Here is a 27,316-nt window from a genome sequence, read left to right on the forward strand (position 1 = left end):
TTGCCTGATGCTTGATGGGATTGTGGACAGCAACGCAAAGTTGATTATGTGCTAATTTGATCTAATATTTAATGTTTTTAATTTATTGTAGATTTATGTAATAAATAAGAATCGATAAAATTACTGACTAATAGTTTATCAGTTTTTTAATAATGGAAGGATATGTAGAAGTATGGTATTTGTGGTAAAAAGCGCCCCTGCTGTTGGGGCTGAAGGCACAATAATTAACATGATAATAAACAGCTGGCTAACTTATCCATTTGTTGGCATGACATGGTTAGATTCAGATGGTAAATATCAGATATTAAGTTGGGTCTCCACCTTGGAGATAATCACCATATTTATAATGAAACCATTATATATTTAAATAATTTTGTATCTGTATTTTTAAAATTAACATTTTAATTGCAGTATTATTGAACAAAAAATAATTACTAGAATTTAAGCGTTTTCCAAAAGTTGCTCATCCACACAAAAACATCTGAAAATACTTAAATCACTGTACTGTGCATGCATAAAAAATAATAAAAGCTCATGAGATGATACCAAGAGAGCAGACATAATAAAGTTCTCAAGCTATTCTTCTGGCATGATAATTTTATTAGCGAAATATCCCACCACTCACTGTTGCATCCAGGTTGCACTCAAAATCGTATGGTCTAAAATGCCATTGTCAGCATGTTTTGCCGCAGGACAGCAATTGAGAGTAAATTTTGCAGGAATGCAATGTGAAGATTCTACAAAGGACCATTTCTCTTTACCAACACTATGAAAGTAAATTATACCAGCACAACAATGCTGGTATAACCATACATATCTATGTGTACAATATACGTCACATGACTAAACATGCGTTAAAGTTTTCTAATACCTCCGTTTTAACAGTTCACACAAAATTTATCCACTTGGAAGAGCATTTTCAAAAAGCTCTGTCGACAAAAAAAGCTGTCTCAGTGTGGACGGAAGGCCAAAACCGAGAGAAAAAGATGTGTTTTCAAAGAAAACATATTAGTGTGGACAAGGCTCCTTTTAGTTACTACATGAACTTGGTGCATATATTGTGCACACATGTGCATGTATGTACAAAACTCAGTACGTATGACTGACATATGTACATATAGACTGACAGTATATAGCTCCACCAATTAGATTTTGTGAAAACTGCATGCAGTGAACTTTTATAAATACAGGGCTGGGCAACTCTGGCCCTCGAAATCCAACTCTAAACCCTGAAAAACCTCCAAAACCCGAACCTTGACATTACACGCCTCAACTGTTTGAGGTTGTTTACACTGGATACATCAATGTAAACATTATAAACTGGAACATTTGTCTTTTTAAGCGGGTGCATGATGATTGTATTGAAGTGTCCATTGTAGAGAGTAGCATCTCAACGCCCCATTTGCTTTGATGTGTACATGACCTGTTTAATCTTTGGAAGGTCTAAATACAGTGAAATTTGTCTTGCACTCCTCCTGTACCTGAAGCTGAATGTCTTTTCCCATGTAACGCACCAGTCATTATTCCACACTGGCTAAACACTCTCTGGCTCAGCCTGCTATGATAGCCACGCCCCAAACTCTCAGCCTGCTACAGTAGCCACGTCCCAAACTCTCCACCTGCTACAGTAGCCACGCCCCAAACTCTCCACCTGCTACAGTAGCCACGCCCCAAACTCTCAGCCTGCTACAGTAGCCACGCCCCAAACTCTCAGCCTGCTACAGTAGCCACGCCCCAAACTCTCTACCTGCTACAGTAGCCACGCCCCAAACTCTCAGCCTGCTACAGTAGCCACTCCCCAAACTCTCAGCCTCCTATAGTAGCCACACCCAAACTCTCAGCATGATACTGTAGCCATACCCAAAACTCTCAGCCTGCTACAGTAGCCACACCCCAAACTCTCCACCTGCTACAGTAGCCACATCCCAAACTCTCAGCCTGTTACAGTAGCCACGCCCCAAACTCTCATTATAGGTTGAGCTGAAAAATGATTGACAGATTTTGTTAGTGCCTGTGTTACATTTGTGCAGGGAGGAGCAGAAGTGTGAATCCAGATGCAGCAAACAATTTACAAAAAAAAAACCACACACACACACAAAAAGATAGTCCAAACCAGAGACAGGAACGTAATCCAGGGGATTACGGAATGCAAGGGGAACCAGGAATGCAACAGCTTACACAAAGTGTGAAGACATGTAAGAACAATGACCGACAAACACAACTGAAGCACAGAGGTATAAATAAGCAGGGAGTACAAGGGCTAACAAGGGACAGGTGACGGTGATTAGTTACTATGGAAACTAATGAGGGTAACTACAGAAACTAACAATGAAGGTAAAGAAACAAAGGAAACAGGAACTAAAAAATAGGAAGACAGAAAACAGGAACAATGGGAACAAAATACTACAAAATAAAAGTCCATAAAATAAAACCAAAAAAAGACCAAAAAAAAAAACAAGTCAACATATTGGAGCCTGGGAGGCTCAATGTTTACACTTCTGGGGGCGATAAACCTATTAATGGCAAACTAATACTAGTCAGTGAACAATAAACTTTGTTAAGAGATTGTATTTTAACAAAAAATCTTACATGCTTCATCTTTAAGCTTTGCAGTAATCCATATTTGATATCTCGAATGGTTTTGTCATGCCAATATTTTCGTTTATTACTGTAAAGCTGCTTTGAAAGCTGCACTTGACTTGACAAATACACTCTTTGATACATATACTCTCCATTTATCTATCCTCTGGGTTGCAGGAGGATTGGAGCTTAAACCAGCATCTTGGGCTGAAGGTAGGATGCACCATGGACAGGTGGCCAATCACAGGGCTCAAACAAACATTCACTCACACCTACAGGCAGTTTTGGCTTTGTGGAGGAAACCAGAGCACCCAAGGTAACCCACACTGACACAGGGTGAATATACAAACAGAAAGGCCTCCTGGCTCAGACCAGGATTTAAACCAAGGACCTTTCTTGCTGTGAGTATATAGTCTACTGTCACACTCAGGCTTGGACGCAATGACCAGAACTGAGGTAAAACTCAAACAGGTAGTTTTATTTGTAGATATGGCAGAAACACAATGTATAAACAGGTAAGTGATGATACTTGAGATTGTTAGCAGATGAGATAGACTTGTATTGTTAATTTTAAGTCTTTGTCCTACAGAATTGTTGGATCACACACACGAGGGAACAACGAGGGATGGCTTAGATGACGTGATGACTAGAGAAAGCAGTCTGTAGCATCTGACGAGGTCAGACACTGACTGAGGGAGTGTGTGTGTGCTCTATATAGTGCTGGTGATGAGGGCTAGATGAGTTTCAGGTGTGCATGGTTAGGTTCCAAGGAGGACGCTCTGAAATGCAGTCCGTGACATTACTCCCCCTGCCTGTACGGCGGCTCCAAACAACTTCAGGGGCATGAGAATAAGTGGAACTCTGCTCCACGGTGTCAAACTCCACCAGCACTCCCTCAGGGATGATTCACTGCATCTTGGATTGATGCTATTGGGAACAGATACCCACTTCAGGAATGCCTGCCTCACTAGGTGGGAATAGGTGAAAAAAAGACTCTTGTCCACATACTCCAACCTCAGGGAGGTCACAGGGGAGTTATCCCTTACAAAAGATTACTGCAGTTTTTACATATAGAAAAAAGCATTTTTTTTTGGACACGAAAAAACTGCGATATTGCAGTATAGCTGCAATACAACTGCAGTTTTACTGCTGTTGAACTTCAATGTACTGCAGTTGTACTGTGATTATACTTCATTATACTGCAAATCTATGGTTGTGCTTAATTATATTGCAGTTATACTACTTTGTACTGCAGTTTTACTGCAGTTGTACTTCAATATACTGCAGTTCTTTTTTGTAAGGGATTCCCTACTTAAAAACCCCAATACACTGGGGGAGAGCAGCTCAACCCTGACTTAAATAAAGACACTTCTCCAGGACCCATTGTAGCTAGTGCTTTAACCCTCTGGACTCTGAGGATTTTTGGGGCCCTGGAGAAGTTTTGACATGCCCTGACATTCATACTTTTTTCAGTTGTTCATAAACATATTAATGGAAAAGGTGTCATTACACTGTATTCAGCACGAACTAGGCTACCATAATATGTGAGGAACATGTATGTACATGTTTGTATTTTTAAAGGAATAACGTTTATGTGTGGTTATTGAAAAAAAACAAAAACTTAAGTCACTGAAATAAGGCCACAAAATAAATACAAAATATGTGTTCACAAGACTTCTGGGTATTGGAGGTTGTAGACTAGAAGTTTGCTTCAAAATGATGTAAAAATGATCCTGCCTACTCGTTCATATAAAACAATATATTGATTTAAATTTTGTAAGACACTTTTTGTCAAGAAACATAGTATGCATGGAGGTGTGAATCTTCACGAATAATGCTGTGATTCACACCTGAGAAGACAAAGACCCACATAATGACCTGCATAATGACCCGCATAATGAGCCCTTTCAGTCAGGTAGGCTATGTGAAAAAACCCTCTGTGATCATGCTGATAACAGTATTAATGTTAATATAATGTCCACGCTTGACAAAAAAAAAACAAAAACAAAAAAAACCATGATTTTTGTGATCTCATGCATGCATGTATAATTGCACATCATGTGAAGAAAATTTTGTATAGGCCTATTATAGTTCAAATTACAGTAACAGTCAAAAGATTGGATGCATTACTATTATAATGTTTTTAAAAGAAGTCTCATGCTCATCATGCTGTATATCAAAAATACAGAAAAAACAGCAATACTGTGAATATTATTATAATTTAAAATAATGGTTTTCTATTTTAATATACTTTAAAATATAATGCATTTCTGTGATGCAAAGCATCTAAACATTCATGTTACCTCTATGGCATTTCATATAGGCTTTTATATTTGTTATATTATATAGCCTAAATGTTAATGTGCAGTTAACAAACTATACATCATTAAAAAGATCTAAGACTCAAGCTTCACATTTTGACCTCTGTTTTACTCTTAAAATCTTATAGTGACCGTAATTTGTTAATATGCGTCAGGAGTTATGAATATGAAAAACGGAATCGTTACCTTTGACAAAACAACATCCATCAGGGCTTTTAGCTTAAAAGCATGCACATTTGGAGAAATATTGATGGATTCTCATATGCTTATGTCAATTTTCTATACAGAGGAGTAATATTTATTCAATATTTATTGTCATCACTATAAGCGCTGGATACTGTGTTTTCCATTCATACTTGCAGCCGGAGGGCACTCTGTGCACATTTAGCCCACAAATGACTCGTCAGAAGAACAGGCATACCATGTGGCATTCCAGGAACTAACAGAGGCTTCCAGAGATCGCTATAACCATGTCTATAACATGCAGGTAGATACTTTTGAAGATAATAAATACATGATTGCGATGATGTATACATGTATTGCCTCAGAATTTGCGTCTGAATAGTGCTCACTCCATGGGCGTGGCCGAATTAGTGGGTAATGAGCTGACTTACAAATGACTTGAATCTCTCTCTTTTCATTCAGATTACATAAACAGAGAATATTTGTTTTCAATTTGACTTACATGATTTAAAACCTGACATTTCAAAGTTTCTTTAGACATAAGTCTCATTTTTTGTGATTAGTATTCACTAAGTTACAGTTCATTTTCTGAGGGAGTATCAGAATGGACTTCTTTCAGAGGGAGACGAAAGACCACGCATCATGTTAGTTTTCTTTATTTTGCAAAAAGCAGAACATTTTGTTTTTACTCTGAGTGTACACAAATAAAAAAAGATATTTCACAGATTAAAATGGAGTATAACTCTTAATTGTATGTGCAAAAGTGGAGGAGTATTTTGAGTCTCTTTCATACTGATAAGAAAAAAAGCAAGGTGGTATCGCTGGCGCGACCGCCGATTAAGGGGGTGTCATTACACTGTATTCAGCACGAACTAGGCTACCGTAATATGTGAGCAACATGTATGTACATGTTTGTATTTTTGAGAGAATAACCTTTATGCATGGTTATTGAAAAAACAAAAAAAAACTTAAGTCACTGAAATACGGCCACAAAACAAATACTAAATGTGTGTTCACAAGACTTCTGGGTATTGGAGGTTGTAGACTAGATTTTTTGCTTCAAAATGATGTAAAAATTATCCTGCCTACTTGTTCATATAAAACAATATATTAATTTAAATTTTGTAAGACACTTTTTGTCAAGAAAGACCATATGCAGGAGGCATGAATCTTCATGAATAATGCTGTGATTCACACCTGAGGAGACAAAGACCTGCATAATGACCCACATAATGAGCCCTTTCAGTCAGGTAGGCTATGTGAGAGAAACTAAATAAAAAAAAAATCTAATTACAAAGTAGTTTTTTTTTTTTGGTAGTTTATTCAGAATATAGTTAACAATATAAATGAGACACATTTTGAATAAATGAGGGCACATTTTGAGTATAGAGTTTTACCTGGAAATAAATCCTGTTCAAAGATATAAGTGAACATCACTTACCTGGCCTTCTAAGGTGTTTGGTTTTTCTGCACTGGAGAAAAAAAAAAAAACTTTCCTGCTTCCAGTCAGTGATCTCACCATTATATTCACTCAGAATGTCCAGTGTGGGCCAATATCTGGTCACTATGATTCTCAAATCTGTAAGATAAAAGAAAAAACCCTCTGTGAGTATGCTGATAACAGGATCATATCAGCTATTGTATTAACATTACTATAATGTCCACTCTTAACAGAAAACATGATTTTTGTGATGTTATGCATGCATGTATTTTTGCACATCATGTGAAGAAAATTTTGTATAGGCATAAATTTAAAATTACAGTACCAGTCAAAAGATTGGACGCATTACTATTTATAATGTTTTTGAAAGAAGTCTCATGATCATCAAGCCTGCATTTATATGATCAAAAATACAGAAAAACAAAACAGCAATACTGTGAAATATTATTATAATTTAAAATAATGTTTTTCTATTTTAACATACTTTAAAACATAAGGTATTTCTGTGATGCAAAGCATCTAAACATTCGTATTACCTCTATGGTATTTTATATATTATATATATGAGCCTAAATGTTAATGTGCAGTTTAAAAAATTGCTAACACATTTTATTTCAGTATTTATTACGTATTTCAGTCGATTTCACTCAACTCAGTATAGCAATATAGTTTGGGAATAACCAATATGTTCATTTTCTGAGGGAGTATCAGATTGGACTTTATTCAGAGAGAGACGACAGATCACGCATCATGTTAGTTTTCTTTATTTTGCAAAAAGCACAACATTTTGTTTTTACTCTGAGTGTACACAAATAAAAGAAGACATTTCACAGATTAGAATGGTATATAACTCTTAATTGATATGTCCAAAATTGACAGAGTATTTTTAGTCTATTTCACACTGGTAAGAAAAAAACCGAGGTGGTAACATTGGTGATACTACCAAGGCCTATTACGCACCCATCCAAAGGGGAGCATATATCAGTACTTCAACACCCAACAGTGGATGGGGACTTTGGTAAATGAAGTATAGGAATGTAATTGCCCTACATACTCCATTCACCCTGCACCAACCTTAAGGGGGTACCTCCCAAGCACACATCTTCAGGGCAGAGTACAGTTTTACTTTAAAACCTAACATAGGGAAAAATATAACTCAACCCTGGGAAAAAAGATACTTAAGGGTACAGGTGCCACTCTCATTTTGGGGGGCATTAGAAGGGGACAGGATCTTTGCTGAAAATGTGCCGGCTTGCATAATCGCAATCAAGCACCGCTCAGCGCACATATGAAACGGTTTCAGATTCCTGTTTGCCAAAAACCTGCTCTAATCCTGTGCCAATTCAGCCATAGTTGCTCTCCACAGGAGGGGGCTGTGATGATAATGTAGGGTCAGAACATCAAGAACCTCAAGTTCAGCCCTGGACCTAGGCTTCGAGGAGCAAACTGAACCCATGCATTGGGTTTTCTAGACTAGAAAAGATAACAGAACGCAAACTTTTTTCGAGACTCACGCTCTTGATGTTAGTCGGTACTCTGTGCTTGTCATGAAGGTCCATGAAGGCATACCCCAAACCTCAACATTTTTCTTATGCCAGGAAGGGACATATCTCCTGAAAGCTGCTGACTGAGACTCAAAAGCTCTGAGATTAAAGCATCAAGGAGAAAGATTTTATCTTTATCCTTATCACAGATGCACCTCCGTGGCAACTATAGCAACCATTAAATGTCCCATTACATTGGCTGTGTGCTTTGTGGCACGGATGGCTAGATCTGCCTCAGGAGATAGTACAACCTTCACCTGTGTGTGGACAGCAGAGGTGGTGGCTTTATTAATAGCACCTACCTCAACTCTCTCTGTATTTAATTCCTCAGAATTAGACATTCCACAATAATCAGTGAGATTAGAAACTGACATGAAAGTATTAGAACTAGCAGTTTCCCATCAGTTTCCTCCGACACTCAGCCTACAATCCCTGTGATCAGTCCCGCCGGACTGAGAGAGAGAGTCAAGCATAGGTAGAGCTTCTCACCATGACCGCATAGCAAAGCATGCATTCAGCTCCCTCGAGAACCAAACACATTCCATTAAAATGCTAGATTTTTATCACTCTATCAAGAATCAGACAAAGACAGAGTCTGCTGCCACGAATGAATTGCTATGTGTGCCCTTAACTCCCTCAGGAACCGAACGCGCTGACTACTATCCCTCGGGTGAGAATCAAAGAGGAACAAAGCTTCTTACCAGTCTCTAATCGAACACACTTCACCAGTAGCATTTGTTTTACACACACATACAAACAAACGTCTCCTGAAGACAAAAAGAGTTGATGACGAGTATTCAGGCACCCCCTTTATACTCACGGGTGCTCCGCATGTGATGTTATGGACTGACATGTTTATTGACGTGTTTGCACGTGCTTCAGACACCAGTCATGCTGAAGGCATTCCCCATAGTGTCAATCCTAGACACAGTGTTGAGTTCCACTTTGAAAGGGAACTGTACTTCTATATTTATTTCCATAAACCCTGTCTTGTGAATTTAATGCATACTACATACAGTAATGTCATATCTGAAAATGTGATCTGGAAAAGCGGTATATTGGACCATAGAAAAAGAATGATAATGAAATGTTACATCTATAGATAATGTAGCTTGGTTCATGTTCCACTGTAATTGGAGTCAAAAGATTTGGTTATCCGGAAACTGTCATGATCTAAACATGGAATATTGTCTGTCAGTTTCCATAAAACTATAAATTAAGAGTAATGTGACATTTACTTAAAATTTTGAGCAGTTGCTTAAGTTGATAGTTAGATCGTTGTAATGTAATGATAGACGGTTATCTCGGATGTAATGTGTGAATTGCATTTTAAAATGGTAATACTTTAATGTTGTCATTTTGAATTGATTATTTTAGTTCAATGAACAAATTATCTTATGTTTATGTGTATTTGTATCCATGCAAATGGGGAAAAAAAAAAGAGTTTTTAAAAATCTGCACTTTGACCGTCAGGTTTTTTCTCTAAAATTATCATTCTTTAAAAAATGCACCAAACAGAATGAAACAGCTGTAATGTAAAATGAATATGTTAACTGTGTTAAATAAATGTTACAATGTCACAAAATCAACATGCTCAATGGAAAAATTTGCATCTACCTACATTTTGCAAATGCAAATAACATACCAATACATGCAAATCACTGCAATTTTCTAGCTGAAATGAACACTGGAGGCAGTAAAACACCAACAACTTTAAAAACGCTTTACATTTACTTTTACTTTTTTACATTTGCATCACATAACCAGCTCCATATGCATGTCTTCTCTGACATAGTTAACTTGCGAAACACATGATAAAAGAGCTCAAAGACTTGTAGAAGCAAGCTAAAATGGCACAGTTGCTTTAGCAAATGTGTTTTTATTTCACATTTGCTTTTGTTAAAACTATTGGTTATGTTTAGGGTTTAGTGTAGGTGGTACGTTATTTTCAAACACAATACAGCAATAACCTTTTAATGCCACTCACCAGACATTTCATTTCCGAACAACCAACGCAATAAAACATTGCCAGATTCACGCTCATCTTTTAGCGCCACTCACAGGATGCAACAATGTCATTCTGTAGAAATGTGGCCACAAGCACGCTTTTCCAATGACTGGGTTGCACAAAATAGTGACTAAAAATTGTTTAATACAAATAAATAAAGTAGTGAGTTTGGTAAATTATTAGATCTGTTAGATGGAACCAGTGTTCACCAAGTCTCTCTCCCCTCTTCTGCACAGTGAAAAATCTTTAAAAAAAAATCTCAGTGCAGACTTCCATGTGATGAAAAAATATGTTTAGCATATGCCTATGAACCACTGCTTTCTCTGATCTACTTGGGCTGGATTAATTAAAGCTTTGAAATGTAATGATTAATTGAAATTAGAAGAGGCTGTACACAGTATGCTCAGAATATTTCTTCTTCTGTGTCTGAAAATGCTCAGATTTTAAAATCTTCTCGTGAGCACTCATTTTGAAGTGGTGTTTTAAAAATATACATTACCGGACACTAGCGAATCACATTACTTAAAAATGGAAGCCATGAAGCCCAGGCAAATAGTCCATTGCTCATCTGTGTTTGACCCAGCCTTTGCTAATAGGGCAAAATTATGCTGACTCTTTTTTCCTCTCCTTCTATAAGTTTTTGCACAGGCTGTGAATATTCACATCGTGGGTAAGGTATCAACAGAGTGTCACTTCTAGATTTAATAGTTACATTACTGTGGTTTCATTTTATTTATACCAAACAGAAAATGTAAATACATTCTAAACAGTGTTTGTTTATTAAATTGGGATGATACAGAATTTTTCCAGTTTCCCAGTTTATTCGGCTCCTGAAACATTTTTGGACACGCACATATGAGAGCAGGATGTTTTAGAAATTCTTTGGGCCAAAAAAAACCCAACAACAAACAAAATAAAAAAAATACAAAGCAAATATTTGAAAAGTAATTGAAGAATAAGTGATTGCTTAAACAGTTGCGTTGATATGCTTTGCTCATACTCTGTGTGTGGTCCGCTCGGATGACCGCCAGAGCCGCTGTGTTGTTCTTTACCTTTATATTTCAACAGAGGCCAGAGTTGTATATAATAAAACCAAATTACGAAAACATTTGGGGGTCCTTACAAGCCATGATAGATGCAAATTTCAACATAGAGATATGATAGAAATGTATTCAAAGTCCCCTGCCACCACTGGCATAAACCTCATCATTACCAGCTGTTCATTCTTTCTGTGTCTTGGCCATTACTCACATTCATTCCATCTGGACATCATCACATTATTTATCTTATGCATTGCCTGTTGAGGAATATTACAACTTATATTACAGTAAAACTACAAGAACTGAGTGATTCCATACACCATAAATCAAATGATGACTGATTAGGTAGTATTACAATTTGTTCGTAGTCTCATTTGTTTATTATTAATTATTTGATTCTCAAATAAATAAATTAAGATTAAGATAGAATGAGATCTATAAAAAGATCTAAAAAGATCCACACGAAATTTTACAAAAATGTGCAAATAATTAAAATTAGATTAATTAAATGAAAATGAAAATTCTGTCATTAATTACTCACCCTCATATCGTTCCAAACCCAAAAGATTTTCGTTCATCTTCAGAACACAAATGAAGATGTTTTTGATGAAATCTGAGAGCTTTCTGTCCATTCATAGACTGCCTTTGCAACTTGATCTTTGACGCTTCAAAAAGTTCATAAAGAGATCAGAAAATTAATCCATATGAATTGAGTGGCTTAGTCCAAATTTTCTGAAGAGACTTGACTGCTTTTTATGATGAACAGATTTAATTTAGGCTTATATTCATATATAAACATTGATCAGTGAACATAAACAGATGCTCAACCGAACCTGAATGGCGCACTTTCTAGAAGCTCAAACGTGCTGTGTAACCAATGAGGATCATTCTCCTGTGTTACCTTTAAAATGCCTTTCCTGCTAGCTATTACGTCCCTCAAGAGGGTTGGGGACCTGCAGGCTCTTTCTATTTCTCCCTCCTGCCTCGAGTTCGCTCCACAGAGGGTCAAAGCCATTCTCCACCCTAGACCAGGCTACTTGCCCAAAGTGCCAACTAACATGGTATGCTCTGTGGTCTTTCAGGCCTTTCATCCTCCACCTCATGTGTCGACAGACCAGGAAAAGCTACATTTACTATGCCCTGTTCAGACTCTAGAGGCCTATGTGCAAAGGAATCAGTCGGATCAGCAATTAGTGTGCTTCCGTCACTTAAGAAGGGTTCCCCTACCTCAGAGCAAACAATCAGCAGATGAATTGTTGAGGCAATTTCTACAGCTTACGAAGTGCACAATTTGCCTATGCCTCTGCTGGTAAGGGCTCATTCAACTAGAGGAATGGCATCCTCTAAGTCTCTGTTATCGGGGGTCTCCCTACAGGAGGTTTGTGATGCTGCTGGCTGGGCCTCCCTGCACACATTTAAAAGATTTTATAGCTTGGATCTTGTAATATCTGTCAGAGGGCTTGAAGTCTGCCCAGATGAAAAACAGAAAACAGGAGGCGAGAAGAAAAACCTGAGGCAAATGAACTGGTAGTCCCACGAGTCTTTATAGATGGTTTGCACAACAAGCAAACTCTTCACATACATGTAAAAGAGTGAGGATAAACAGGAAAAGAAAGCACTCTAAGAAAACGCTACAAATCAAAGTGGAAAAGTCACATTATTACACTGGAACATCAGTCAGCAGCAGAGCAGTCATCTCTCTCGTCACGCGAGCATTCTCTCTCCAACTCTGTGCGTGCGCGCTCACATGAGAACAGCGTGCACACTACAACGTCTGCCAAAGAAGTTATCTTAAAGGCACAGCAACATTAACGTCACAAACAGTATTTAACATAATTTAGGTGGCCGTTACAGATCCCCCCCAGGAAGGTAAAGGCTGGCTTCAGCCGTGCACAACTGAGTACAACATCACTTTGAACAACCCCACACATGAAAAGTTGTCAAAATTACAGAACCATACAGGAGTACGTATTAAGGCATACACTGGCATACATGACAGTACAGATGGACCAAAATACATAGTCTGCAGCAGCATATTTCAAACAAATGAAAACAGCCTGTAACCAACCATAGACAAAATATGGGACTTTTTTTTTTTTTTGTTCAACACTATAACAAACAACATGTCAACAGACTGATCATTTACGCTAATTCCCTTTTCTTTTATACAGAAGGTGGTAAACCTTTTGCACTTCACAGTGTCAAACAAAACATATGAACCCACATTTACATTAACACACTATTTAAGATCAAGTTTGTCTGTGTGGTACACGTTCGTCCACCTGTTAGTCGACCAGTCTGAGGTGATTCTTGGTGCACGTCAAGGTCTTAAGTCATAGTGGTGTCTGTCAAGATCATTATCATCAACAGTCAAGTCATCGTTCTGAGTTCCAGAGTCAACCTGTAGGTCAGGAAAACAACCAACACTGTCCACACTTCCTGACAGATCATGAACACTTGTAGTTACTGGGCGACTGTATTCATCCTTAATTTGCAGGAGTGTGAAGTTCATTGCGGTAGCACCACTACTTGTTTCCTCAGGTATGTCATTCAGCAAAGAACTGTCAGTTGTTGCTTCTTCAGCAGAACCATCTGCAGGCACAGTCTCGGTTTCAACAAGTGGGTCCCAGGTACGAAAAGGCAGCAGATTTGCGACATGAAATACACCTGCGTCTGCTCCTGTATTCACATCAACGAGTCTGTAGTTCACTTCTGACAGCTTTTGTGTAATACGATAAGAGCCTGTATATACAGGTGCAAGCTTAGCCGTGAAGTTTGCCAAAGTATCAGAATGGGGATGAGTTTTTACTCTGACCAGTTCATCCACAGAGTAAGATACAGACCAACGTCTCTGGTCATAGTATTTCTTCCTTTTGGCATGGCTTTCACTCAAAACGCATGATCATGCGCTTCTCTGATTGATGACTCCAAGCTTTCTGGGTATGGAATACCAGGTTCATCCGTACCATCACAGTTCGGCTGAGTGATAACATCAAGAGGAGTATTCAATTCTCGTCCGTACAGCAACATGGACGGGCTATGGCCAGTGCTTTCGTGTGGTGCAGTTCTCAAGGCAAAGCAAATTTGGGGCAGGTAACGATCCCAAGCAGTGTACTTGCCCCAACAACATCTTTTAGGTCAGCGAGGTGCTGCTCAAAGGTAGGTGACGCCACCGCAATATCGTCTAAGTAGACGGCACAAGACTTGTAGATGTGACCAGCGATTACAGTGTTCATAAGCCTCTGAGTTTGAGTTCTCCGCCACCGCCACCTGCCAATAGCCTCTGGCCAAGTCACTGGTGGAAATCAAAGTCCCTCTAGCCAGGAAGTCGAGAGATTCATCAATCCTCGGGAGTGGATATGAGTCTTTGACTGTGAGCTTATTGAGTGCACGATAATCAACACAGAATCTTGGCTCACCCGATTGTTTTGGGACGATTACGACTGGGGCAGCCCAAGGACCAGAAGCGGGTTCAATTATTCCTTCCTTCAACATCTCCTTGATTTGAGATTCAATGAGTTCCTTTTTAGCAGGAGAGGTGCGGTAAGGGGCAAGGTGAACTGGTTTTGCATCACCTGTGACAATCTCATGCTCTACTAGCGAGGTGCATCCCAAATGTCCGTCAAACAAACCACTGAAGGTCTCGAGCAATTCAGTCAATTTGCTTTTCTGTTCGTTATTTAGGGATGCTTCTTTAACCTTTTCAGACAGGAAAGAAGAGCCGACCTCCAGGCATGACAAATCAGGGACAGGCATAGTTAAGTCATTGCCCTCCAACTCCTCAAGGGGCATTGGCTCATCACCGAGCACCACTGACCTAGACGGAACATGGATTGTGACTGAAGACCTCAACATAAAGTCCATTCCCAAGATAACAGGAGAAGATAGATTATGGACAACAGCAAAGCGATGATAGAAACACTGGCCCATAAAACCCAAAGACAACCAAATGACACCCAGTGGGCAACAGGGTGCTCCATCCGCAAGATGAGTAGGAGGTGCGGACCATGGCTTTATTCATATGTCCCCCCTAGGAATAGTCTAGATAACCACTGATTGCACCGCAAAAACTCGTCCATTAAGATTAACCTTTACTCTGAATGGAGTGTTCCAATAAGACGTGGAAGTAACATCCTTTACATGACACAGTGTAGGTTGATCACTCATGGAAACATCAGGTAAGCGAGGCCCATTTATCTTCTGGAGGGAGGATTGCCCCATTTGAACGTCCTCCCTCCCCTGAAGTTTCCCTTCTGGGCAAAGTCTGAGGCCACTTTTCCTTCCCCAATGGCCTGGTTAGAGCAATCTACCCATCTCACGTCCGGCGGTCTATTGACAGTATCACCCGTCACTCTTGGGGGCTCTGTTGGAGGCGAACGTGGCTTTATTCCTGGACTACAGTTAGGGCATGTACGAGTGGTGAATTCAGGCAAGGAGCATTTAAAACAGTGAACATCCCTTGTGGGCATACTGTTAGCCTTTGTCTGAGGCGGATACCCAACACTTGGACCAAGGACTGCATGAAGCTTATGAGCCCGCAAAAAAAGGTCCATGACTGATGGTATGGGTGTGCCATAAAGAGCGACTCTGTATTTCTCAAGCACATGCTTCCGTATCAAATCTATTTGCTCTTGTTGGGGCGGAGGGATCTTTAGCTTGTCTTTTTGTAGGTTAATTGAGTCACGAAGGCACCACTACAGCACTGCCACCTCTGCTTGTAACAGCTGAACTTGATTCTGTAAGTCTCCAACAGTATGCTGTGATTCCACCTGTTGTGGAAGAGAGTCTGCGACTGAGGGCCAGTCAGTTAGGTCAAGCTGAAATTCAGGATGAGTAGCCATTATACAAAAACACAGTCACATTTAATTAATGTACAAACAATAAATTGAAAAACAGTAAATTTCCACAAATGATGGAAGCAAAAGCAGAACTTAGTAACATGTTGTTTTTGCACACCCACAGGGAAGAAACATCAGTAATTCTTTTAAAAGTTTGCAGATAATTAACATGCACATTGAATTTCCCTGTTAACAGCACCCTGTGATATGTTTTCCAACAGTATAACACAGCAATGTGACCAACATCAAAAGTATCAGAAAAAACGTGTAAACACTGATGATTTGCAGACTATAAAATTTTACCCAATGCTGGCTTGAAATGAGCAGATGCACACCACAAAAACGAGAGCGAGAAAAAGAAAAGAAAAGAAAATAATAACAATAATAATGTCCCACGCGTGATTTCTTCACTCGTTCTTCACTTTTCACGGTTCACATTAATGTTCCTCATTGACACTCATCGCATAAAAGTCCGAGTGAAGCAAAAGACAACAGTTTTCCCCGTAATGTCCTGATGCAATATAATACAGTTCAGTTCAAAAAGTGATCAAAAGGCAAAACCAGTCGAAAAATACGTCCAAAAGTTTGCGTATGCAATTGAAGCATTCAATATTCAGACGATCCACAAAAATAGTATAAGCAATCAGTCAAAAAAACACAAACAGTACCTGAAAATCAGTCACGCAACGACCGCATGGTCCCCACAGCTAGCAAGCTAGTCAGCCAGGTCCGATTGCTGCAGCACGATGAAAAAACTCCTCTTCCAAAAAGATAAACAAATTCGAACATCCGTGTCGAAAACAAAAGATGACCGGTATGGATCCAGTTGTTCGGGCGCCAATTTGTAACATCTGTCAGAGGGCTTGAAGTCTGCCAAGATGAAAAACAGAAAACAGGAGGCGAGAAGAAAAACCCGAGGCAAATGAACTGGTAGTCCCACGAGTCTTTATAGATGGTTCACACAATAAGCACACTCTTCACATACAGGTGCTGGTCATATAATTAGAATATCGTGAAAAAGTTCATTTTTTTATTGTAAATTATTTTAAAAAATGAAACTTTCATATATTCTAGATTCCCTACATGTAAAGTAAAACATTTCAAAAGTTTTTTTTTTTTAAATTTGTTGATTAGAGCGTACAGCTCATGAAAGTCCAAAATCCAGTATCTCAAAATATTAGAATATTTACATTTGAGTTTCATTAAATGACCATCCCTAGAGTATAAATTCCGGGTATCTTTTGTTCTTTGAAACCACACTAATGGGGAAGACTGCTGATTTGGCAATGGTCCAGGAGACAATCATTGACACCCTCCACAAAGAGAGTAAGTCACAGAAGGTCATTACTGAATGGGGTGGCTGTTTACAGAGTGTATATCAAAGCATATTAAATGCAAAGTTGACTGGAAGGAAGAAATTGGGTAGGCAAAGGTGCACAAGCAACAGGGATGACCGCAAGCTTGAGAATACTGTCAAGTAAAGCCAATTCAAACACTTGGGAGAGCTTCACAATGAGTAGAATGAAGCCGGAGTCAGCGCATCAAGAGTCACCACACTCAGACATCTTCAGGAAAAGGACTACCAAGCCACTTCTGAACCAGAGACAACGTCAGAAGCATCTTACCTGAGCTAAGGAGAAAAAGAACTGGACAGTGAACAGTGGTCGAAAGTCCTCTTTTCAGATAAAAGTAAATTTTGCATTTCATGTTGAAATCATGGTCCCAGAGTATGAAGGAAGACTGGAGAGGCACAGAATCCAAGCTGCTTGAAGTCTAGTGTGAAGTTTCTGAAGTCAATAATGATTTGGGGGGGCCGTGATGTCTGCTGGTGTTGGTCCATTGTGTTTTATCAAGTGCAAAGTCAATGCAGCCATCTTCCAGGAGATTTTGGAGCACTTTATGCTTCCATCTGCTGACAAGCTTTATGGAGATGCTGATTTCCTTTTCCAGCAGGACTTTAGCACCTGCCCACAGTGCAAAAACCACTTCCAAGTGGTTTGCTGACCATGATATTACTGTGCTTTATTGGCCAGCCAATATGCCTGACCTGAATCTATGGGATATTTTCAAGAGAAAGATGAGAAACAGTCGATCCAACAATAAACAGATGATCTGAAGGCTCAATAGTGCCTCAGCAGTGCCACAGGCTGATCACTTCCATGCCACACTTCACTGATGCCGTAATTTGTGCTAGGAGCAAGTCATTTGCTGTAATATGTCCTGCCGATCAAGTATTGAGTGCACAAAAGAACATACTTTAAAGAACTTGAACTTTTCTGTTTTGCAAATCCATTTTTTGATTGATCTTAGGAAATATTCTAATATTTTGATGTCAATGATTGTCTCCTGGACCATTGCCAAGTCAGCAGTCTTCCCCATTAGTGTGGTTTCAAAGAACAAAAGATACCCGGAATTTATACTCTAGGGATGGTCATTTAATGAAACTCAAATGTAAATATTCTAATATTTTGAGATACTGGATTTTGGACTTTCATGAGCTGTACGCTCTAATCATCAAAATTTAAAAAAAAAACTTTTGAAATGTTTTACTTTACATATAGGGAATCTAGAATATATGAAAGTTTCATTTTTAAAAATAATTTATAATAAAAAAATGAACTTTTTGATGATATTCTAATTATATGACCAGCACCTGTACATGTAAAAGAGTGAGGATAAAAAGGAAAAGAAAGCACTCTGATAAACGCTACGAATCAAAGTGGAAAAGTCACATTATTACACTGGAACATCAGTCAGCAGTAGAGCAGTGTGCACACTACAACGGTACGCCATAGAAGAAGTTATCTTAAAGGCACATCAACATTAATGTCATGAACAGTATTCAGCATAATTTAGATGGCCGTTACAATCTTCCCCTCCATTCCGGGTTCTCAAGTTCTTTCTTCCTGAGCTGTGCCTGGACAAGCTTCACACCAGGACAGGCACTAGTCAGTGTGGCGCAGTGGGTATTTCATTCCCCTGAGTGTTGTCATTCGACGCAGTGCGAGTTCCATCGAAAGGGAATGTCTCAGGTTATGAACGTAATCATTGTTCCCTGAGAAGGGAACAAGATGCTGTGTCCCTTTGCCACACCTCCTGAGTGCCTGAGAAAGACTTGCTTCAACCTATCAAAAGCTAACACTGCGTCCCTTTGTAGCTTCCACACATGCCGTCACGTTACATCATGACGCAACACCAATCAGGATTTGGACTAGTTTCAGACAAGCTTCAGATGCTGTCACGCTGGAGGCATTCCCCAAAGTGTCGTCATTCGACGCAGCGAAGGTACAAGTGAGTACCCTCATATATGCCATGGGACCAGAGGTAGACCAAAACTCTACCAAAACTCTATGTACACATTTAGAAAGAGTACAACAAATACAATACCTGCACAATCACAGTCTGTGGGAAACTTACATCCTTTCTCTAACATGAGATGAGGCAGACCAGAATAACTTTCAACGACGGAAAACGACCGCATCTTTTGCCATGAAAACACAGATCTTGCATTCGTCGCCGACTGCTATTAGTGTGTATTAGTGTTATTAGTGTATATTAACATCATCTTGCGGGATCTGCACCTTAACGCTTTCATTTTTAGTCTTTGTAAATGCTGCCAATCCTGCATTTGAATGAGGATGGGTCATCCTTAACATCAGCCCTTACCGCTGCTGCGCTTGATGCTCGACTTGCTCGCTGCTCTCATGCCTGTTAAGCGCGTCAAAGTAATCAGCTTCAGCAATAGCGCCCCTGCGGTTTAAAATGTGTATCGCGATTCGTTTAACATCTCAACCGACTTGAATCATCACATATTTTCATCGATTTTCAACCGACTCACGGTGCATTGTTACATCCCTACCATTCACACATGGACTACATTTCCCAGAACTTACTGCCCGGACTGACTGCTGTCAGCTTTGTGTCATTAACCTTGTTAGCTCACCCTTTATAAGCCTGGTCAATCCAGTCATTCTTTGCTAAGTCTGGTATGTGTCTGTACTGCATTTGTGAGCATTCTCCCTGGTTTCATGTCTCTTGGTTTTTTGGATTCTCTGTCTGTTCCCCTGGATTTCTCTGTTCTGCCTCTGCCCTGGACTCTGTTATTTTTTGGACTGTTTTCTTGTGTTTTGACCTTTGCCTGTTTTGTGGATTACGATTGTGGATTACCCTTCTAATAAATACTGCGTTTGGATCCTCAACCTTCGTGTGTCGGACCAGTTTCATGATAGATAGGATGACAGTGATAAAGTTATTCGATAACATTTCTTAGAGCTGACAGACAATTACACTATCTGTTCGGTGGACGAACACGTTACTTGGTTATAATATTTATGCTGCTACAGTTACTTCTGGCAGCTGATATTAATAATTATAATTGATTCTAACTAATATAGCTATTAACTATAATAACTATATTAATTCGTGAGGCTCCTGTAATAACACTTTTAATTCCAGAGCCGACACCTGAGCCATAATTCACCCCGGAGCCTGACGAAGCCAAACATGCTAAGGCTGGCCCTCACTATGGAGCCGATAGAGATGCACCCTATAGATACGGTGGCCGAGAGAGCTCAACGTGCTGCAAATGAAGAAAACACATGCAAATAGAAAAAACACCAGCAAATAAAGAAAACATCTTAATCAGTTTGACAACACGTGTTGCAAAAGTTCACAACACAAGCAAATACGCGCTGCAAAAGTTTACAACACATGCAAATACAGAAATGCGCTGCAAATAGGCACTTGAACTTTTGCAGCGTGTTTCTGTATTTGCTTGTGTTGTAAAGTTTTGCAGCACATGTGTTATCAAACTGATGAAGATGTTTTCTTTATTTGTTGGTGTTTTTTCTATTTGCATGTGTTTTCTTCATTTGCAGCGCGTTGATCTCTCTCGGCCACCGTATATAGACCTTATTCAGAGCAGCGCCATGACAGGTATGAAAGCGAGGCTGTGAGGGATAGACTTGCCATGTTTTCAGTGGCCTCTGCTGTAAAAAGCTGTATAAAGCTAGATTCTAGATCACTTGTACTTTTCCACAGCTCGTGTTGTCTGGAGTGTTTTGTCTCGTGAAATTTGTTTAGTGATATTTTTTTTTAAGCATTTCGTCAGCAGAACTATAAAAAAAAAACACTTTAAATAACAGTACAACCCACTGAAGAGATGTATAACTATCCCTCACAGCCTCGCTTTCATTCCCGTTAAAAATCAAAGATGGCGCTTCTGTGAATAAGGTCTATAGCCAAGTAAACTGATTCACACAGAAACACAATCAAAGACTGTGTGGCCATCTGCTGCTCAGTCAGTTCTGCCACCGTCATCACCTGCACAATAAACGTTCACTATTGGTGCATATAGTTGTGTCTGTTTGTAGAGGCATCATCTCTTGTCACATGCTCTTTCAAATGTGTTCAGTGCATGTCTTCTCTGTACAGTGTCTGGGTATGTAGGTGCTGCCTTGTATGCTTTGAGTGATTTCTTTAATACACAGAGAAAATGAAATGTTGTGATACTTATCAGGACAGTCATGTTGTGGATTACAGCAAACAACAAATCAGTAACATTCAGCCATCAAATACAATACCAGCAGTGATAAGTATTCATTATGGCACTACAGGAAAACATGAGGAGATATTAGCTTGAAATAAGATTGCCATTGATTCTTGTGGCGGGGCAGCCCCACTTGATCCTTGATCATCTCCTCTGGGTTCAACAATATCCAGAACGTGTAACTGAGAACATAAATTCAGTTCCTTTAGCCCACAGACTCATGTGCACCTGTCATTATAGGGAGATTATATTAATGTATTTTCTGTTTATCCAGGTCGATCACAGCCTAAACCGTCCCTACTTGTCCTGGGGCCACAGACATCTATTCTCTAGATGGAGGTGTATTTCAAGTAGTTTACAAAATGAAAGCAGCTGTGTTTCCCTCCATACTGTGGCTTCCTGACACGGATCATTAAACCTTATTAGCCACTTCCTTTTCCAGAGATCTTCACTCCTATTTTCAAGCCTCATATTAACATTTTCAGGGTTTTCAACTGGAAATTATTTGCCTTATTGTAGAGTGTCAACTGCCCTTAGTTTTCTGATGGGTAGTAATTGTCGCTTTAGAGTATAATCATACTGTTTGGTTCTCCTGCAGCACATCTCTCTCTTATTTTTGTCTTCCTCTAGTTCCCTCTGCCTGTCTACAACATCTCAGTTGCTTAAAATACTGTTGAAATAGTAGTCTAATAAAATGACATACATATGATGCTTCTTCATCTAACATATCTGCTGGATTCTGATATATGCTGCATGAACAGAAGCATGTAAGTAAGTGAAATGTAACGACCAGTGTTCCTTTGAATTAAACGAAAGTACATGTATCTTTGTGGAGTGTGTTGTTAGGACATTAGACAAACAAGAGGTGTTGATATTAACTGTCACACACATACTAACCGGGGGTTTGTGCTTTTTAAGATTTAATTGTTAAATTCCAGTGCAATTCTTTATTGCAAAGTTAAAGGAAGAATTATATTTTGAAAATAAAGAAAAGTAAATCTAAAATGAAATTCATATAACTACCCTATCCTCAGCTGAAGAAGGATGCACGGGACAGTTGGGAGAGAGTTTCTTTTAAGGTGACCATAATTAGACGCGCACTGCCGTAATACTTCATGCATCTCAAGGATATCTTCTCTTTCTCATCACAGCCATGGCAGGCCGGCCTTATAAATCCCCCATCACAGGCCGAATGGGTGTTTTCATCAATACATATTTTGACATGCAAAGTCCATCACGGTGCTCTTTAATTTCGCCACACAGCACGACAAACAGTGTGTCCCCATAATTACACCAAAGCACTTCCACCCCTCTTCTGTTTGACAAGAAAAGCAATATGCTATAATTAGTTTGACAAGGGAACGTATTTCTGGTGTGATGTAGAGATGGACAATGTTTCCATAGCGACATGCGTCTGTAACCAGTGGTGTGTAAAATCTAAAGAAGGCGTTTGTCTGACAGCAGAAGGCATCTGTTAACCGCACACATGCCAAGCTTATTGAGTTGACACTGACACACAGAGAAGAGCCCGCTGCGATGAGCCGGCTAATGAGGCTTGTTGCTGATTTCTCCTCCACTCATTTCTCACCAAAGACACACCACAATCATGAGTGTATGATGTTTGGCAGAATGTTCAGGCTGCTCTTAGGACTGGCTGTTAAGCTCCAAAAATGACAGCATGAAAGCATAATAAAAGTAGTCCATAAAACTCTATATTCCAAGTCTTTTGAACCTATGCTTTGTGTGAGAGACAGATGAAAACGTAACACCGTGTCCTAACCAGATGCGGCACGACGCCGTGACACATGATAAAATGTATCTTTTCCATGTTAATTCGATTTTTTGTCCAAATTATCCATAATAGCAACACGCGATGATTCTATTTTAGAAACGGTTTCTAATTTTCTGCGACGTCGCGGCTGGAGCCACAACAAGAACTATGATAATGATAATCTCAGGTACTGTTTATGTGCTTTATTTAATGTTAAAAGTGTCTAATGTGAGTTTGAATATCATTTTGTGTCTTTTATAGCCATACTGAAAGCAACAATGGACAATTCACCTCAGATTTTCAAAATAAATAAAAGGAAACAAGAACGTTCAAACTGTCAACTCGTTGTGAACAGACAAGTGTATTCTATGACAGAGATTGTTTCAGTAACTCAGTATGTATTTTTAATAATGTTAAAATGGAGTAATATTCATTAATTTGATTATGTACTTATCCATTTCGTTGCGAGTGCCAGGAGCTTGTCGAGAGAGCCCGCCCATGCGCTCTTCTGATTGGCTGTGATATTTGATTGACTTTATCGCATCCAATAGTCGTGTCGTTTCTGGTGTAGACAAATTGCTTGTCGCTGGAATCTTATCGCATCAAGTCTGGTTGGGACACGGTGTAAGTTGTGTAAAATCCTACTCTTTGCCATAGCTCTCAAATTTGTGTGATTTACAAGAATGATAATATTTCATAAGGGTAGAAAATAATCATATATTAATACATGAAGTAATACTTCAACATGAACTAATGAACTTGTGAAGGCATGAAGGAATTATTAGACTCCATGGTAACTCATTAGTTAATTATTCTGTTCAGCTGTTTCCTAATTCACTTTGTTTGGTCCATGCATTTAAACCCTGAGTTCTCCTGTATTCTCTGTGTGTTCTCGTTTGTGCTAATGTGGTTGTTTTCTCCTGAGTAACTGTGTTTGGATTAAAGACTGTTTTGTTGAGACTCCTCCATCTTTGTGCGATTCATACAACACCCCGTGACACATGTTAGTTCACAGTGCATTAACTAATATTAACAGATACAACTTTTTAAAAATGTATTAATAAATGTTGCAATTAGCATTAACTAAGCTTACTGTTACTTAAGGCTGTAGAAGTATTGTTCATTGTTAGTTCACGTTAATTAATGTAGTTAACTAATGGTAACAAATGAAAACATATTGTAAAGTATTACCCTATTATCATGAATTTAATCTCAATCTGTTTTGAGTGATTCTCTTTCCCTTCAAACTCTTCCTATACTGTGACTTACACCCAGCTATATAAAACTAAAACAAAACATTTGTAGAACAGTTCCACTGGAATTGGTTCTTAAATAAATAATCTTGTACTAATACCCGAATTAAGACTTACTTCAACACAAACTAGTGATTAGTGAAGGCTTAAATCTATTTTGTGTTGTTCTCTTTCTAAAGAACATTTTAAAACCAACAAGAACATCTGCGGAACAGTTTCAGAGGAATCGGTTCCCAAAGAAATAACCAAACAGGAAACATACACTAAGGTCAAGGGAACATTTGCTGGGTATCAGTACAGTTCACTCTCCATCCAGACGCAGACAGAGATGATACTGTACCTCCGCTCTCTGACTTCTTGAAAAGCCACACTTAACTGGGATGAATACTATGTGTACTAGTACATATGTATGTGATAAGTACATTTTTAATAATTCATAAACTGATTTTACTAAGTAATTAACTGTGAGTTAATTATGATGTGCTCCCTCAAGTGAGCTCATGACAAAATAATGCATTAACAAGACACAAGTTGATGTCAGTGTCTGGTTAGTTAACGGCGCCGGCCCTAAGCAAATTTTCAAAATGTCCCCCTGCCTACAGTTTCACAGTGAACGTGATTTCATCAAGTACAACATGTTCCTGGATCAAAATCTCTGAACAACATTCCAAACAACCAATCAACTTGTCCCTCAGAATTGAGGGACAAGTTTACAGTTTATGTCAAGTTTAGGCATACAACCAGGGTTAGATACATCTATATCAGTAACTATTCAACTATCATTTCCCTACGATTGTAGGAATAACTTATGGGTGTAGGGTTAGGACTAAATTTTTGGACAGGAATGTTGACCCAGGAACATCTTACATGGCAAAATCACGGTGATCACATCCCAATGAACACATCCTACACTGACACCTTAATGTAAAGTTTCACCAAACTGTCATACTCAGTATATACATTTTTGAAGATATAAATAAAAGTATGAAAATATATTTACTTTAAGAAAATGTGAGAAATGTATGAAAATTTAGTGCGATTAATGATTTAATAAAGCAAAAACACCTGCCAATTGGTTATGAACATTACAATAGAGAATAATATAAAAGAAAGCCCAAACATACTTGCAAAGACACTCATAATGTAATGAATGAGGCTGGTACCCATTCATCCAACCACCAGAGGGAGCCCTCTCCCGAATACTAACTTGGACTGTTGCTTCGTTGGTTACTTCCTGCCTTACTCCAATATAAATAGCCATGCATTTCCACTGCTGCTTTGCGAAGTATTGCCAGTTTATTGCTGCCTTACTGAGCGTTTTTCATTGTGTTCATTGCCTTATTGTTATGACCGTTGTGCTTGCCTTATTGGATTTTTGCCTTTTGGATTATCGTTTTTGCTCTGGTTGCCTGATTGGACTGATTACTTGTCTCTGTTTACCCTGCCTGCCTTATCAACTACATCTCTGTCTTGTGTGTTGGAGTTGCTGGCTGAGATTAAATAAACTTCCAGCACTTGGATTTTATTTTGCCTCCATGTCGAGTCCCTCACGCATAAGGCATGTGAACGTGTAAAATATGACATGTTCATAAGCTAATGCCAATCAAAACATCTCCATTTAAACCACAAAAAGTACAGTTAATAACTGTACATAACTTTGTGACAAATCCCAATACAACACACATGCAAACGTGTGTTTCAGCCAACATTTATTAGATTAAAATGCCAGCATTACCATAGGAACAGCACCTGGAGTGTGCCAATAATGAGTGTCCCACCAGAAAACACCCTAAATACTGTAGTTCCAGAAGGAAAAGTAGCTACAACTAAACACAGATGAACAAAAAAAACCTGAAAATGGTTGAGTTCCAATTTAAAGATCAATATTAGTGGTAATTATTAGTCTCTTTTTCTTCTTTTGATTAGGCCAGGGGTGTCAAACATACGGCCCACAAAGGTGTCCAATCCGGTCCGCGGAATGATTTGAACTATAATAAAAAAATAGAGATGCACTAGTCCACTGGTCATAAATCCAAACATTTTTTAGTTTTATTTTTGGTCAATCTTTATTCCGGGCTGGCAAACAAGGTGCTTTGTAATAATTTCCCAAAATGTCATTTGTGTGGAAATATTTACGATGTCTGTAAACAGGACATTAACACAGCCACACGCTGAATACGGACACAAAGAGGAGAACAGACGCGCCAGCAGAGGAAATACTGTAACATGCACAAGCTCACTGTTCGCGAAAAATAGGAAGAATAATATAAATATTGAATTGGGGTTGATATGAATGTATCTCTGAAGGGAACTGTCTTCAGAAAAGTTTTGATGGCTTTTCCTCTTATCTCCATATGAAGTAGTAGCCTATTTATCGATGCAGCTGCATTGTGTACAGCGGTAACCATGGAAACGCTATATCACTGCTGTTCCACAAGCGCCACCTGCTGTCAGAGAGTGAATCTGCATTTTCGTTCAGTCCGTCTGCTGATTTTGTTTTGTGCAGGTGTCTTATGTAGCATAATTTCACAAAGCTAAAGTCAGACCAGGCTGTTTTTGCTGTTAATCTTAAAATTATAATTTAAATTAAAAACTACTGCTCATGCTCATAACATCTTTGTTGGAATTGTGATAAAAATGCAGTGTTTGCCTCTAATATCAAAGAGCTACACATTTTTTGAACAAATAAACAAATAAATCTGCAACCAGTATCAGAATCGGCCAATTTGCTTCTAAAAAAAATTGGAATTGGCCATGAAAAAAATAAAATAGGTGCATCACTAATAAAA

Source organism: Ctenopharyngodon idella, chromosome 16 (assembly GCF_019924925.1).
Source record: "Ctenopharyngodon idella isolate HZGC_01 chromosome 16, HZGC01, whole genome shotgun sequence".
Lineage (NCBI taxonomy): Eukaryota > Metazoa > Chordata > Actinopteri > Cypriniformes > Xenocyprididae > Ctenopharyngodon > Ctenopharyngodon idella.